Here is a 13,614-nt window from a genome sequence, read left to right on the forward strand (position 1 = left end):
GCCACATGTATTTGTGTGTCTAAGGCAAATAAGTGAACATAATGTGATGAATGTTCTAATAAAGGTATGAAAGAGGGCACCTGGGTTGTTCAGTTGGTTAAGCATTCAACTCTTGATTTCAGCTCTGGTCATGATCTCATTGTTTGTGGGATCAAGTTCCACATTGGGCTCTGTGCTGATGGTGCAGAGCCTGCTTGGGATTCTCTCTCTCTGCCCCTCCCCCACTCACTCGTGTGCTCTCTCAAAATAAATAAATAAACTTTAAATAAGTAAGTAAACAAATAAATAAGTAAAGGTATGGAAGAATTTCAATGTGACCACTGGGAGAGACGCACCCAATCCTACCTTTCAGGAAGAGTCATGGATGGAGTGAAATAAATCCCAGAAGAAAAGTGGAGTCTGACAAGAGGAAAAGTGTACAGAGGTAAGGGTCTGAAGGGGTTCTGTCACCTTTGGGCAGCTACAAGTAACAAGTAGGTGTGGGAGAGGATGGAGGGGGAATGAATGGAGGAGTAGGAAGGGGCCAAGTTGTAAAGAGCCTAAACATGAAAAGAGTTTTACGTAGCAAAATGGCATATCTTTTAGAAAGATGTGGTGTGATGTGGGTGGGAGGCTATGGGGGAGACTGGAGAAAGGAAGAGCAGTTGAGAGGTTTTTGTAATAGTCCAGGTGACAAATGATGAGTCCTTGAATGAGGATAGTGACCATGGGGAGGGAGAAAGAGAATGGCTTTAAAAGCTGTGTAGGAGATAGAATTTACAGAACTTGGTAGGTAGATAGGGTGAGGGAGGTGGAGGTTATGGACCAGGTTTTCCAACACAGGGGCTGGATGGACGACAGAGGAGGAACAGGTTTAGTGGGTGATAGAAAAATCAATTTAGTTTTGAAGATGTTGAATTTATGGTCCTAGGGGACAATGGATTAGATATGTCTCATAGCCACTTCTCAGTATGTGAGATGTGTGAAAGAGAAGAATAGAGAAGGAAACCACATAGGGTAAGAAAGGAATAAGGAAGGAATAATGGGCACCAGGAGAGAATGAGATATCAGCTTTATGGAGGACAGAGAAGAATACATTGGACACCTGGCTCATCAGGGCATCCCTCCTTTCTCACCTGCCCAGTTTTGATGGTAAGTAATCAGTGTAGCCAACCTAACCTGAGTAGACCTGGCTCCTTAGACTCAGACCCCTCACGGATGAAGATCAAGGATTCTCCCCACCACTCCAGCTAAGCCACTTAGATCAGCACAAGTGCTAGCTGAGAGCAAGGGGAATCTGGAATTGGCAGTAGAAATGGTGTGTCTCAGATATGATTTTGAGAGCACTTGCAGAAGAGGCAAGGGATGTAATCCAACTCACCAACATTCTCCAAACAAAGGAACCAAACATAAATCTGAGGGAGATAATTGAAAATAGAGTGAGTTTACTCTAAGAAAGTGGATCAGAGCACTGTAGGGGTGAGCTGTGGTGGACACCATGCTGCTCTGCTCACATCCCCACCCACCTCAGGACCAAGCTCATTCTCCAGTGGCTGGAAGTATTGATTGCTGACAACTTTCCTGCCCCAGAGCTCCTGAAATGGGCAGAGGCTTCTGTTGCAGCGGCACAGCAGGTTACCTCCCTCCCCACCTCTCCCCACAATCTTGCCACTTTCACTCCTCCTGGGTTGTCACCAAAGCATTCTGTGCACAAGTCTGACTCAGTGTCTGTGTCCTGGGGAACCTAACCTGAGACGTTAGGGCAATGCAAACGAGCAAAATCCTCCCTTTTCATAGGAGAAAGTCAGCAAATAATATCTAAATGTGGTAAGATCAATGTATAAAGGTGTAAGCATAATGTCTAGAGTTAACACTTAGAACCACTAGAAGAATTAAAAATAGAAATGCTGGAAAAAAAAATTGTCCTTTAAAATCCCTGGGGATTGATTAGGTGGGAGGCTTGCTTTTCCTGTTAAAGTTTTCTGAACTACCTAATTTCATATCACATGCAAAGAGTACTTTGATTCAAATCTAATTTTAACATAAAAAAGGAACTTTAGAAGCAACTAATTATAGAGAGGCAGTGGAGTGAGGTCAAGAAGTAATGTTTGCATACAGAGGATGTGGTCTGGAATTTGAACTCTTTGTGTCTGACTAATCTGGGTTAGGTCACTTCTTGAGAGCCTTAGTTTTCTCATCTGATAAGTGGGAATAATAATGATCTTGAAATAAAAACTACTCAAGATTATCATGAGGTGTGAATAAAATAATGAAAGTGAAAATGCTTCGTAAAGCCATAAAAGGCTCTATGATACAGGGGAATGAAATACCTGTGACTAGCCATGTACAAGAGAACACAAAAGAGCAGTTAATTCTGACAGTGGATGAAAGACCTCATGAAGGTTGATCTCTTGAAATAGGCCTGAAGAATAAAAGAGGATTTTGAAGGGCGCCTGGGTGGCTCAGTTGGCTAAGCATTAGACTCCTGATTTCAGCTCAGGTCATGATCTCACAGTTCACTAGATGGAGCTCTGTGTGTCAGGCTCTGTGCTGACATCATGGAGTCTGTCTGGGATTCTCTCTCTGTCAAAATAAATAAATAAACATTAAAAAAAGAAGATTTTGTTAGGTAGAGAAGGAGCAGTGAGGAGCAGGGGGATTTTATTTTATTTTTAAAGAAATCTTCAATTCTTTTTATCAGGCTAAACCATGGACATAATTAAAAGGCAACAATTCAGAAGGGTTTATAATCTCCATCAACTCCTTCAAGTCTTTGTTCAAATGTTACGTTTTAAAAAGATTTTTCATGTTATTTATTTATTTTGGGAGAAAGAGAGAGAGCATGAGCAGGGGAGGAGCAAAGAGAAACAGGTTCACTGTCAGTGTAGAGCCCGATGTGGGGTTCCATCTCACAAACTGTGAGACCACAACCCAAGCCTAAATCACGAGCCAGTCACTCAGTGGACTGAGCAACCCAGGACCCCCCCAAATGTTAAATTTTTCAAAGAGCCCTTTCCTGACCATGTTATTTAAAACTGTAAACTTGGCCTTACTCTTCATCTCTCTTACCCTATTCTTTCCTCATAGCACTTATCCACTTGTAACATATTAAAACTTAATTATTCTGTCTGCAGGGTTTTTTTTTTTTTTTAGTAATCTCTACATCCAATGTGGGGCTCAAACTCATGATCTTGAGATCAATATTTGCATGCTTCTTGGATTGAGCCAGCCAGGTGTCCCCTGTATGTAATTTTTGTTTGTTTCTTCCTTCTCACAGGAATCTGAGCTTTAGTAGGAGAGGAATTTTGATATGTTCTTTTCCTCTCCCAAAAGTGCCTAAATGGTGCTTCATACATTGCAGGGATTCAATGAATATTTATTGAATAGATCAAAAACATAAAACAATCTTGCTTGCTCCATTGCTCCCCAAATCCTATCATACTCCTCAAAGACACCTGCTTTTAAGATATAAATAAATAAATAAATAAATAAATAAATAAATAAAGCAGCCTGTTATTTTGGAAAATTTCAAACATACATACATACATACAAGCAGAGAGAATGGTACAGTGAACCCCATGACTCCAGCTTCCACAATTATCAATGTTTGGCCAGTCTTATTTCTCTATCCTGCTATATTTTGGGGGGTATGGGGGATTGGCACTGGAGTATTTTAAAAGCAAAGCCAAGGTATCATGTTATTTTATGTAGAAATACTTCATGATGCTTCTAACTACAGAGGTATTTTAAAATGTAACCTCTATGCCATTATTATACCTAAAAATATTATTGATTTTTTATACCATCATCTTATACCCAGTTCATAATCAAAAGTTTCTTAATTGTTTCAAAATCATTCTAATAAGGATCTCAAATGTGAGCTCCACGTAGAATTTGATTGTTTTGTCTCCTAAATTTCATTTATTCTGTAGCTCATTTCTTCCCCCATGCCATCAATTTGTTAGAGAATCTAGGTCAGTCATCTTGCAGAATGTCCCATATTCTGGATTTGATTGATTGCTTCCTTGTGGTGTCCTTTACCTTGGTCTCTGGAGGTAACTACTTTTAGTAGTTTCTGTTTTTAGTTCTTTTCGTGATTACCTTGATGTCTCAGAATGAGCATTTCTTGATTTAGATATCATGATGTGTGCAAATTTAGCTCACTTGCCCTGCCTTTCTCTGCCGCTGCCTCTCTTCTTCCGACATAATTTTGTCACTAATCTTGGTTTCTTTCACCTCTTTAATTTCCAACAACATTCTTGAACCTCTATCTACCATTCCATCAACTAGAAGACCATCTCTCATTAAGGATGTTCTTGCTTGGATGGTACCCTTCACCTGTTCTTCTTCCCTTTTACTTCTCACACTCTGTTGGCAGCAAACCTAGTTTTTTGGTTTTTTAAAAAAATTTTTTATGTTTACTTATTTTTGAGAGAGATAGAGCATAAGAAGGGGATGAGCAGAAAGAGAGGGAGACAAAGAATTCGAAGCAGGCTCCAGGCTCTGAGCTGCCAGCACAGGGCCTGATGGGGGACTCAAACCCGTAGAGTGCAGGATCATGACCTGAGTCAAAGTCGGACACTTAACTGACTGAGCCACCCAGGTGCCCTGGCAGCAAATCTAGCTTTAAATTTTTTGGGTGGCTAACACATTCTTTTCTGTAATCACAATTTTGTCTTCTGTGATTTGTCTATGAGTTTATTCTAAAATTGTAAAAAACAAATGCCCATTTACATTACTGTGTCTTCTCAGGTTTAATTCACTGCAGAGCCAAAATATACCTTTTGATTTCCTCTTTATATGGTCAATGTTAGAACCAGTGTACCAAAGAATGTCCTGCAGTGTCATATTAAAATAGATTTTCCTTTCTTACCCTCCACCAATTGCACAAAATCATGCCACATTTTAATTTGTGTTATATTTGGTGTGCATGCCAAGAATGATATTTGAAACTGTGGTTTGGATTGATCATTCCATCATCAGACTATTTGTAAGGGACAACAATATATATTTGTAAGGGACAACAATACAGGAAAGTACCTAGTTTTTTCCAAATAAACAAACAAATAAATAACCCCTTGTGAATGAGAAATGGGTATGGAACAGTCAACTCAAACCACATAATGTAATGTCAAGAATACCGTGCCAGGAAGTTTGGACTTTGTAGGTCCTAGGAGGCTCTTGAAAGTTTTCAAAGAGTGCAAGCTACTTGGGTTTAAGCCTTCTTGGAAGCAAGTGTCCAAAGAAGGCAACCCCCCCAAGGGCAAGGGAATTTCAAAGTACCACTGGTCACTTTAATAGCATTCCCCGTATCAGGGAGCTTTGTGGTGAGAGGGCCTCACAGGACATCCAAAGAACTCACAAGTGACTCCATGAGAGGGTCAGCATTTGAACCTCTGAGGCCTATCCTGAATTCTTGATAAGAAGCCCTGATCAGCATCATCATTCTCTAAGACTGTGTAAGAATTATTTATTTAAATTTAAAAACTGATGGATATTTGAGTAGATTCCAATTCCAATTTTTTACTGTAACAACTTGCAGTGACAATTGTTTTATTTATATCTTTGAATCCCTGCCCAATTTTTTCCTTGGGAGAAATTTATAATTGCATAACTGCTGGGTAATGCATGTGTAATTCTTTATTTCTTTTTAAATTATGCTCCTTTTTTTTTCTTAACGTTTATTTATTTTTGAGACAGAGAGAGACAGAGCATGAATGGGGGAGGGGCAGAGAGAGAGGGAGACACAGAATCCAAAGCAGGCTCCAGGCTCTGAGCCATCAGCCCAGAGCCCGATGCGAGGCTCGAACCCATGGACCGCGAGATCCTGACCTGAGTTGAAGTCGAACGCTCAACCGACTGAGCCACCCAGACGCCCCTATGCTCCTTACTTCTTATAGCAGTTTTAGGACAACAGAAGAATTAAGCAGAGGGGTGCCTGGGTGGCTCAATCAGTTAATTGTCCCACTCTGGATTTTGGCTCAGGTCGTGATCTCATGGTTGGTGAGTTTGAGCCCCACGTCAGGCTTGTGCTGACAGCTCAGAGCCTGGAGCCTGCCTCGGATTCTGTGTGTGTGTGTGTGTGTGTGTGTGTGTGTGTGTGTGTGTGTCTTTCCCTTCCCTGCTCTCGCTCTCTCTCTCTCAAATATAAATAAATATTAGAAAAACTTAAAGGTTGCCGTAGACGAGTATACTGTAAACCACAATGCCTGTCTAGTACATAGTAGGAATTCAATCAGCTTTAACTGAATGAATTTTCTTGTAAGTTTTTTGATTTTCCTGTAACATCCATATCTAATAGTCAAGATACTTTCATATTTAAGTGATATGTTGAGTAAAGAGCCCCCAAAACACGTACTGCTTATCATTTAGGGGTTTAGCATGCTCCTACAATTATTTTGGAAGTGTGACACTGAAATGAGAGAACTTAGCTGGTATTAACATTCCTGAAGGACTGAATAGCATATCCACATGACCTGCCTTGCCTTGGACAGATGGTAGGTGGCAGCAACACACCAGAAATCATAGTTCACTTAAACAATTCGGGCTCTGAAAGGGTTCTTTTAAATTTATTATTTCACTAATTTTCTTTCAAAATAAGCAAGTAGACAATAAAAATAAAGAAGTATGCTGCAACTAATTTATAGAATATAATATAGGTTGCCTAAACCTTTGTGCTATTATATCTCAATAGCAAGTTATATTTCAACACTCCAGGCTTAGTTTTATCACCATTCCTGGCTAGTTTCTTCTTATAATTTTTGTTTCTTCTCTTTGTAAGCACTAAAAATTTTAATGCTGCTTTATTGACAGGAGGGGGGGTGGCATATTTGAACTTACATTATGCTTAAACTTTGATCTACTCCTATTGTGAAGATTTTGTCCCCAGGCATTGCATTGGTCATGGTTCAATTACAGAAAAAATAATTCATTATAGACAGTTTAAACAGAAATGGATTTAACATTGGGCATTAAATGGCTTATGGAGTTGCTGAGGGGCCTAAAGAAAGAGTCTCTGGGCCAGTCATTCTCAGCCTTAGCTTTGTACCCCAAGCATCTGGATTGCTTTTGAGAATATAGATTCTGGAATCCATTGCAGACATACTGAATCAAAACCTTTGGACATGTGTATGTGTATAATTAGTAAGCTCCCCTGGAGATTCTAATGTGCAGACAGGATTGAAAACCACTTTGAGGCTGACATTTCAGGATTGACTCTCACTGCAGCACTGGGCCACCAAGGGAGTTACTAAGTAGATTCTTCTGCAGTCAGGAAATGTGCTGAATTGAGAAGCTGCTGGCTTTAGAACTATCTCCCCTGCCACTATCAGGAAGCTGGTACAGTCAGGAAACTGCCACATCCAGGGAACTGAGACTCTAGAACCTGCCACACTTGCTATGATATTAACTAGTGAAATGAACGTCCTGCTTCCTGCTTGCCTCCTGGTGTCCAAGAAGCTGCAGTTATGTGACAATGGCACAGAAAAACTAAAATTCCTCTATGATTGTGCTCATCACAGAACCAGCAGCAGATGGCCTCTGTCTCTCATTCATGCCCTTGCCCCGCATCTAGCATTGTACTTCTGATGGTTGATCCTCTAGCATGTAAGGAATCCCAATTCCAAGAATGTCTATGGGATGGATGTAACTTTAAACTTTCCAGCTCTACAAAACAGGAAAGCAAGCTAGAAAGAGATTGGAATGGATGTTGTATACCAACTCAGTTATCCACCAAGGCATCATGAAATAGATTTGTTTTATATTTTTCAATATTTTTTTTCAAGTTTATTTATTTATTTTGAGAGAGTGAGAGTGGTGGGGGGCGGGGCAGAGAGAATCGCAAGCAGGCTCTGCACTGTCAGTGCAGAGCAGGGTGAGGGGCCCGAACCCATGAACCTTGAGACCATGACCTGAGCCAAAACCAAGAGTTGGATGCCTAACCAACTGAGTCACCCAGGCACCCAAAATAGGCATGTTTTATTTATTTCTTAAAAAAAAATTTTAATGTTTTTATTTATTTTTGAAGGAGAGAGAGAGAGAGAGAGAGACAGAGCATGAGCAGGGGAGGAGTAGAGAGAGAGGGAGACACAGAATCAGAAGCAGGCTCTAGGCTGTAAGCTGTCAGCACAGAGCCTGATGCGGGGCTCGAACCCACAACCTGTGAGATCATGACCTGAGCCGAAGCCAGACACTCGTATCAACTGAGCCACCCAGGCGCCCCATTAGATATGTTTTAAAGACAGGAGAACTCTTGTTATCACTAGCCCAGATCTGAGGGTAAATGTGATTTTATACCTTTCAGGCAATAAGCACACATGCATGCATGTGTGTATGTGTATGTGTATGTGTGTGCACACTAAGGAGGAATTAGAAAGAATGTCCCCAGATAGTCTCCTTGCTTTCATAGGAAAAGCAAATCTGAGACTGCCTGAAGTCTGTGGTTGAGAAGTATTAGGAAGGGAAGGGCCTGGGCTGCCTACTTTTTTCCTGAGCTAGTGTTCGTCCGCTTTTTCCCCTTCCTGATCTTGGTGCTATAGCTAAGACTCAGAGCCTGGGCACACTCTGTACATAAACTGGCTTTGCCATTTGTTGCCTCTGTAATGTGTCCAAGCAGCAGTACTGGTGATTAGTTTTTTTCTTTATCTAATCTTAACTGTATCCTTTCTTTAGTCAAGACATACAGATGCATATTTCCTGTTTTCTAAAGCACTTGGTGCTAAGCATAATGGTATTTTTCCATACTGTTTCTTCACATCTCAAACTTTCTCATGCATTTTATATATTTTCTTCTGGAAATGAATTATGTTTCTGTAACACATTCTTTTCATTAGTTGAGGTATTATTATATTTAATTATCTGTTTGTGCTTCTTTATACTGGTTAAGACCAGCTTTAGTGCTTTGAGAGTCAACTGTTCAGTTCTATCTTAGCTTGACTTAGGAATTTATGAAAAATTTAAATCATGTACCGATTTATTGAAACTAGGGGCCCCTGAGTGGCTCAGTCGGTTGAGCTGACTGTTTTTGGCTCTTGGTTTTGGCTCAGGTCATGATCTCACAGTTCGTGGGCTTGGGATTCTCTCTCTCCTCTCTCTCTGCGCCCCCCAACCCCCCAGCTCACATATGCACACACGCTCTCCCTCAAAATAAATCAATAAACATTAAAAAAATTAAACTAATAATTTTGTTATTCACTACAGTGAGAAATTATTTTCAAATGTTATTATGAAAATATATAACAGGATATTAAAATGGACTTTTGAAAAGTAAATTTTTAATCTTAGAACAGTTTTAGATTTATAAAACTATTACTAAAATGGTACAGAGAGTTCTCCTATACCCTATACCGAGTTTCTCTTATTATTAATATCTTACATTAAGATGGTACATTTGTCACAGTTAATGACCCAATTATTGATACCTTACTGTTTCACTAAAGTCCACACTTTATTCAGATGTCCTCAGTTTTTACCGAAAATTTTTTCTGTTCCAGAATCCCATCCTTAATACACATTACCTTTAACCATCATGTCTCCTTAGGCTCCTCTTGGTCATTTCTCAGGATTTCACTGTTTTTCATAACTTTGACAGTTTTGAAGATTATTGAGCACATATTTTGTAGAATGAAAGGGACTCTTTTAAATTTTATATTTTATTTTAAAACTTTACCTAAGAATTTAAGACACACACAAAATTAGAGAACAGTATAATGAATCCCCATATACTCATGACTTACTTGCAATTACTATCACTATTTTACTAAGTTTATTCTCTCTAAACTGTCCTACCCCCAATCCCGGAGGATTTGAAAGCAAGTCCCAAATATCATTTCATAACACCCTAAAAGATTTCAGTATACACCTCTAATTGATAAGGCCTTTAAAAAATACACCACAATGTCATGATTATATATAACAAAGATAATCCTATAATATTTAATAGTCAACCTGTGTTTGGTCTCAAAAATGTCTTGTTGAACTTTCAAAATCACGATCCTAACAGGGTTTGTATATTGAATTCTGTTGATTTGGAAAATGGGACTTTTGTCTCAGTTTTAGCTGAGACCTGAGACTGAAAACAAAGCACTAGTTATACCCACATTTCTAGATGAGGTACTGGACTACCATGTTGTGTAAAAGGGGTATTGAAAACTGGCTTTAAGATCCTTAGCCCAACACCCACCTCGGGCTCGAGACAGGATTTCTTCCAGGAAAGTTATTGGAGGCTGTGGCTTTCTCTCTTCTCCCAGGTCCCACCAAGGGAGAGAAAAAACAGGTGTTTTCCTTTCACTACCTGGTGAAAGGGGTCTTTAAAGGGGTCTTTAAAAGAACCCCTTCTTTTGAGAGCTTGGCATTTACTCGTTGGAGCTAGAAGGGACTGGCATTTGACCCATGACTGCAGAAAGTAAAGAGGAAAGGCTGTGGCTGGAAATACTTGAATGAGGCCTGCCAAGAGAGCAGACAGAGGTGGTCACATTCGGAGCAAACTGCACCTTCTATCAGTGGTAGGACAGGGGTATGAGTCCCCACAATTAGATGTAATGGAAAGGAGGAATCTGGTCCTGTGTTTATTTTAAAAGGGATCCCAGCCCACATAGCCTTCTTGTTGGGGGCTAGTCTAAGCAGAAAGGGGTTGGAGGTGTAGTATTCAATACAGAAGTTGGAATGGGGATGTGTGCCCCTAGGCAAAGTATAGACATCATTTACCAAGACAGCAAAGGTCAGGAATTCCTGGTGGGGAAAAGCTCTGAATCGCCCCAGAAAGATTCCTTCAAAAGAACTAATCAGCTTTGAATATCTACCAATCCTGGAGAGCCCACACTGAATTCCAAAAGTACAAGTTCTTTCCAATTCTCATCTAGGCAGAGAGAAACTAAGGCAAGGGGAGGAATCAACCATGCCTAGCCTAACAGTACCAAGCTAGGAGAGGGAAATGACTTTAATGGTAAATGTACTTCTGAGCTTTGAATATCAAATTGGACTGTGATAAAGAAAAATTGGTTCAAACCTGGGACAGAATTTCCTTCTGAGAAGAAATATGCTTTCCTGATAAATTATGAGATTACAGCCTCTTCTGGGAAACTAGCTACTTCTTCATGTGACTAACAGTCTGGTGTCTAATGATTTTGAATCCAGTTTAGTACTAATTATCTAACCATTTCTTTGTCTGTAAAGTATTCCTTCCATGAGGGAATCATGGAATTGGTTTGTTCAGGCCTCTTCAACTGTGGAAGTTAATAGTTTATATTTTGTTGACTCTTTCTCTTTTAACATAATGATTACAAAACTATTTCAGTGGTAGAAATGTGTTGATAGATTAAGTAATTTTGGTTGTGCCTGAAATTAATTATACCTTAATATCAAATTTCTGAGAAATCACTCTAGGAATAACTTTCAACTGACCCTTCGTGGTGATGATACAGAGATTTATAGATGAGACCTACTCAGTTCAAACATCATTTGGGTACAGAGACTATATTGTCTGTCCCTATTTTACAAGTTCTGTGGCCTGGTCATTAAAAAAAATTTTTTTTTTATGTTTACTTTTGAAATAGAGAGAGAGCAAGCAGGAGAGGGGCAGAGAAAGAGGGACACATGGAATTCAAAGCAGGCTCCAGACGCAGATGTCAGCACAGAGCCTGATGTGGGGCTCAATCTCACAAACCTTGAAATCACGACCTAGGTTTTAATTTCAATCAGTAACAAAAAGCCTAGTTACCTCAAGTCTATTGCTCAGGTTCCAAAATGAAAACTTTTCTTCTAATTGAGTCATGTATTGTATGTGAAGCACCTGCTTACATTTGTTTGTGTCAGAAACCAAACAGTCATACACTCATGTAGTGTTGGTAGTGGTATATTTAAATTGGTGCAGCCCTTTGGAAAACCATTTGGCAATATGTATCAAGAAAATTACATATTTAAACAGTTTGGGTATTCAAACTTCTAAATAATTTAAAAATATGGGAAGAAAGCTATGTCCATGAATATTTCCCTCACAATATTTTTTATGGTAATGACAAATTAGAAGCAATCTGAGTGTGTAATAGGGACTTAGGTAAATTTATGGTTATACCCACCTAACAGAGTATCATGAAACTAGTAAAATATTCATTCAAAAGACTATAATATGGAAAAAGAAAAAATAAAGGTTGAATTTGTATTATGACTTTACTTAGAATATATGTATAAGAGAACCTACAAATGATAAAGATTGTGTTAGGGTTATAGATTATTTTTTCCTACTGAAAAAAATTTCTCTATGCAAAGATGTTTCTATTATTTAAAATTAGCTTAATTATTAGTGATATTTGCTTAAAATTTTTACAGTCTTAGTATCACATATTATTGGCAATCCATGCTGAAAAATGTCTGTTTGCTAATGTTCTGTAGTTGGCGGACACAGTAAATTTTTTAGCTAAGCAAATGTCAATTGTTGCTATAGCATTCTAAAATTACAATAAAGCTACATAATAATTGGCAGGGGCACTCTTGGGTAAATGTGGGGAAAAGTCCAAGATTAAGAAAAAGAAAATGTCAAGCTTATCAGTGACAGGATTAGTGGTAGTGACAGGATCTCAACCCAATTTGAGTTTTACTTCTTAGAAGGCACAGTGCTAGTGAAGAAGACACTAATAATTAGGATGAAATCTGGTAAGCACTTGCACAGGCAACTAAAAGGAATAGGGGGAGATTTGGGAATTAGAGGAAGTAGTCTAAATAAAGTAGATCCAAGAGCAAAGATTTACAAAACATTTTTTTTTTTAGTTAAATTATTTATTTATTTTGAGAGAGAGACATAACGAGCAGGGGAGGGGCAGAGAGAGAGGGAGACAGGCTTGGCATGTCAGCACGGAGCCCTATGTAGGTCTCGAACTCAACGAACTGTGAGATCATGACCTGAGCTGAAACCGAGAGTCCCATGTTCAATTGACTGAACCACTCAGGTGCCCCTAAAGATTTTTTTTTAAAGGTCAAGGTATGTTCAGAGAGCAGAATAATTCAAAGTGCCTTGACAGTAGGTTACCTATAAACTACAGAATAATTTATGGATGGGGATAAGCAGGTAATAAGAGGTTAGTGAAGGCTGAAGGCCTTCAGTTTTGTTTAGAATGCAATGTAGAAACTCTATAGAGACATCATTGAAAAGAATGGTGTAGGATCTATGTAGATTCTAGAGTGGGCATGGAATAAACACGGGGAAGAGAGGGAGACATAATTGTCAGGTCTCTGTAATAAACCAGGATCTTCATTACATAAAATTACCTGGATTAGCACTTCCAGAATACTGGAATTTTACTTTAAAATGTTTTAACCAAATTCTAACCAACTTTTAGATGATTTTTGGTGTTCTCTACTAGAATTGGCACATAATATTGAATCATATTGTAGAGGATTATTTTAACTCTGTGGCCAGATGCAGAGAAATATGTAAAGGTATTGAAGCCAACAAATTATGTTGAGAAATGCAAATTCTCACAAGTAAAAAAATCTGGAATTCTAGAAGGCAGCAGATTATCAATAGCTGTATCCAGATTCTTCGCAGTGGTGGGTTGCTTTAAATTAAGACTTCATAACAGCTCACCATAAAGTGCATTCTTTAAGTACAAACTGCCTTAACCTTGTGGGCAATTGGGATGT

General features: G+C 39.0%; 1 protein-coding gene across 1 annotated transcript in view; it reads left to right on the forward strand.

The window, feature by feature from the left end:
- Window positions 1-407: 407 nt before the first annotated feature.
- ACYP2 (acylphosphatase 2) overlaps window positions 408-13,614 on the forward strand; it is a 187,306-nt gene continuing 174,099 nt past the window's right edge. The window contains exon 1 of the mRNA XM_019827199.3: window positions 408-424. The gene's annotated coding sequence lies outside the window, so the exon portion shown is untranslated. The remainder of the gene's footprint in view (window positions 425-13,614) is intronic.

The sequence above is a fragment of the Felis catus genome, chromosome A3, assembly GCF_018350175.1.
Source record: "Felis catus isolate Fca126 chromosome A3, F.catus_Fca126_mat1.0, whole genome shotgun sequence".
Classification (NCBI taxonomy): Eukaryota; Metazoa; Chordata; class Mammalia; order Carnivora; family Felidae; genus Felis; species Felis catus.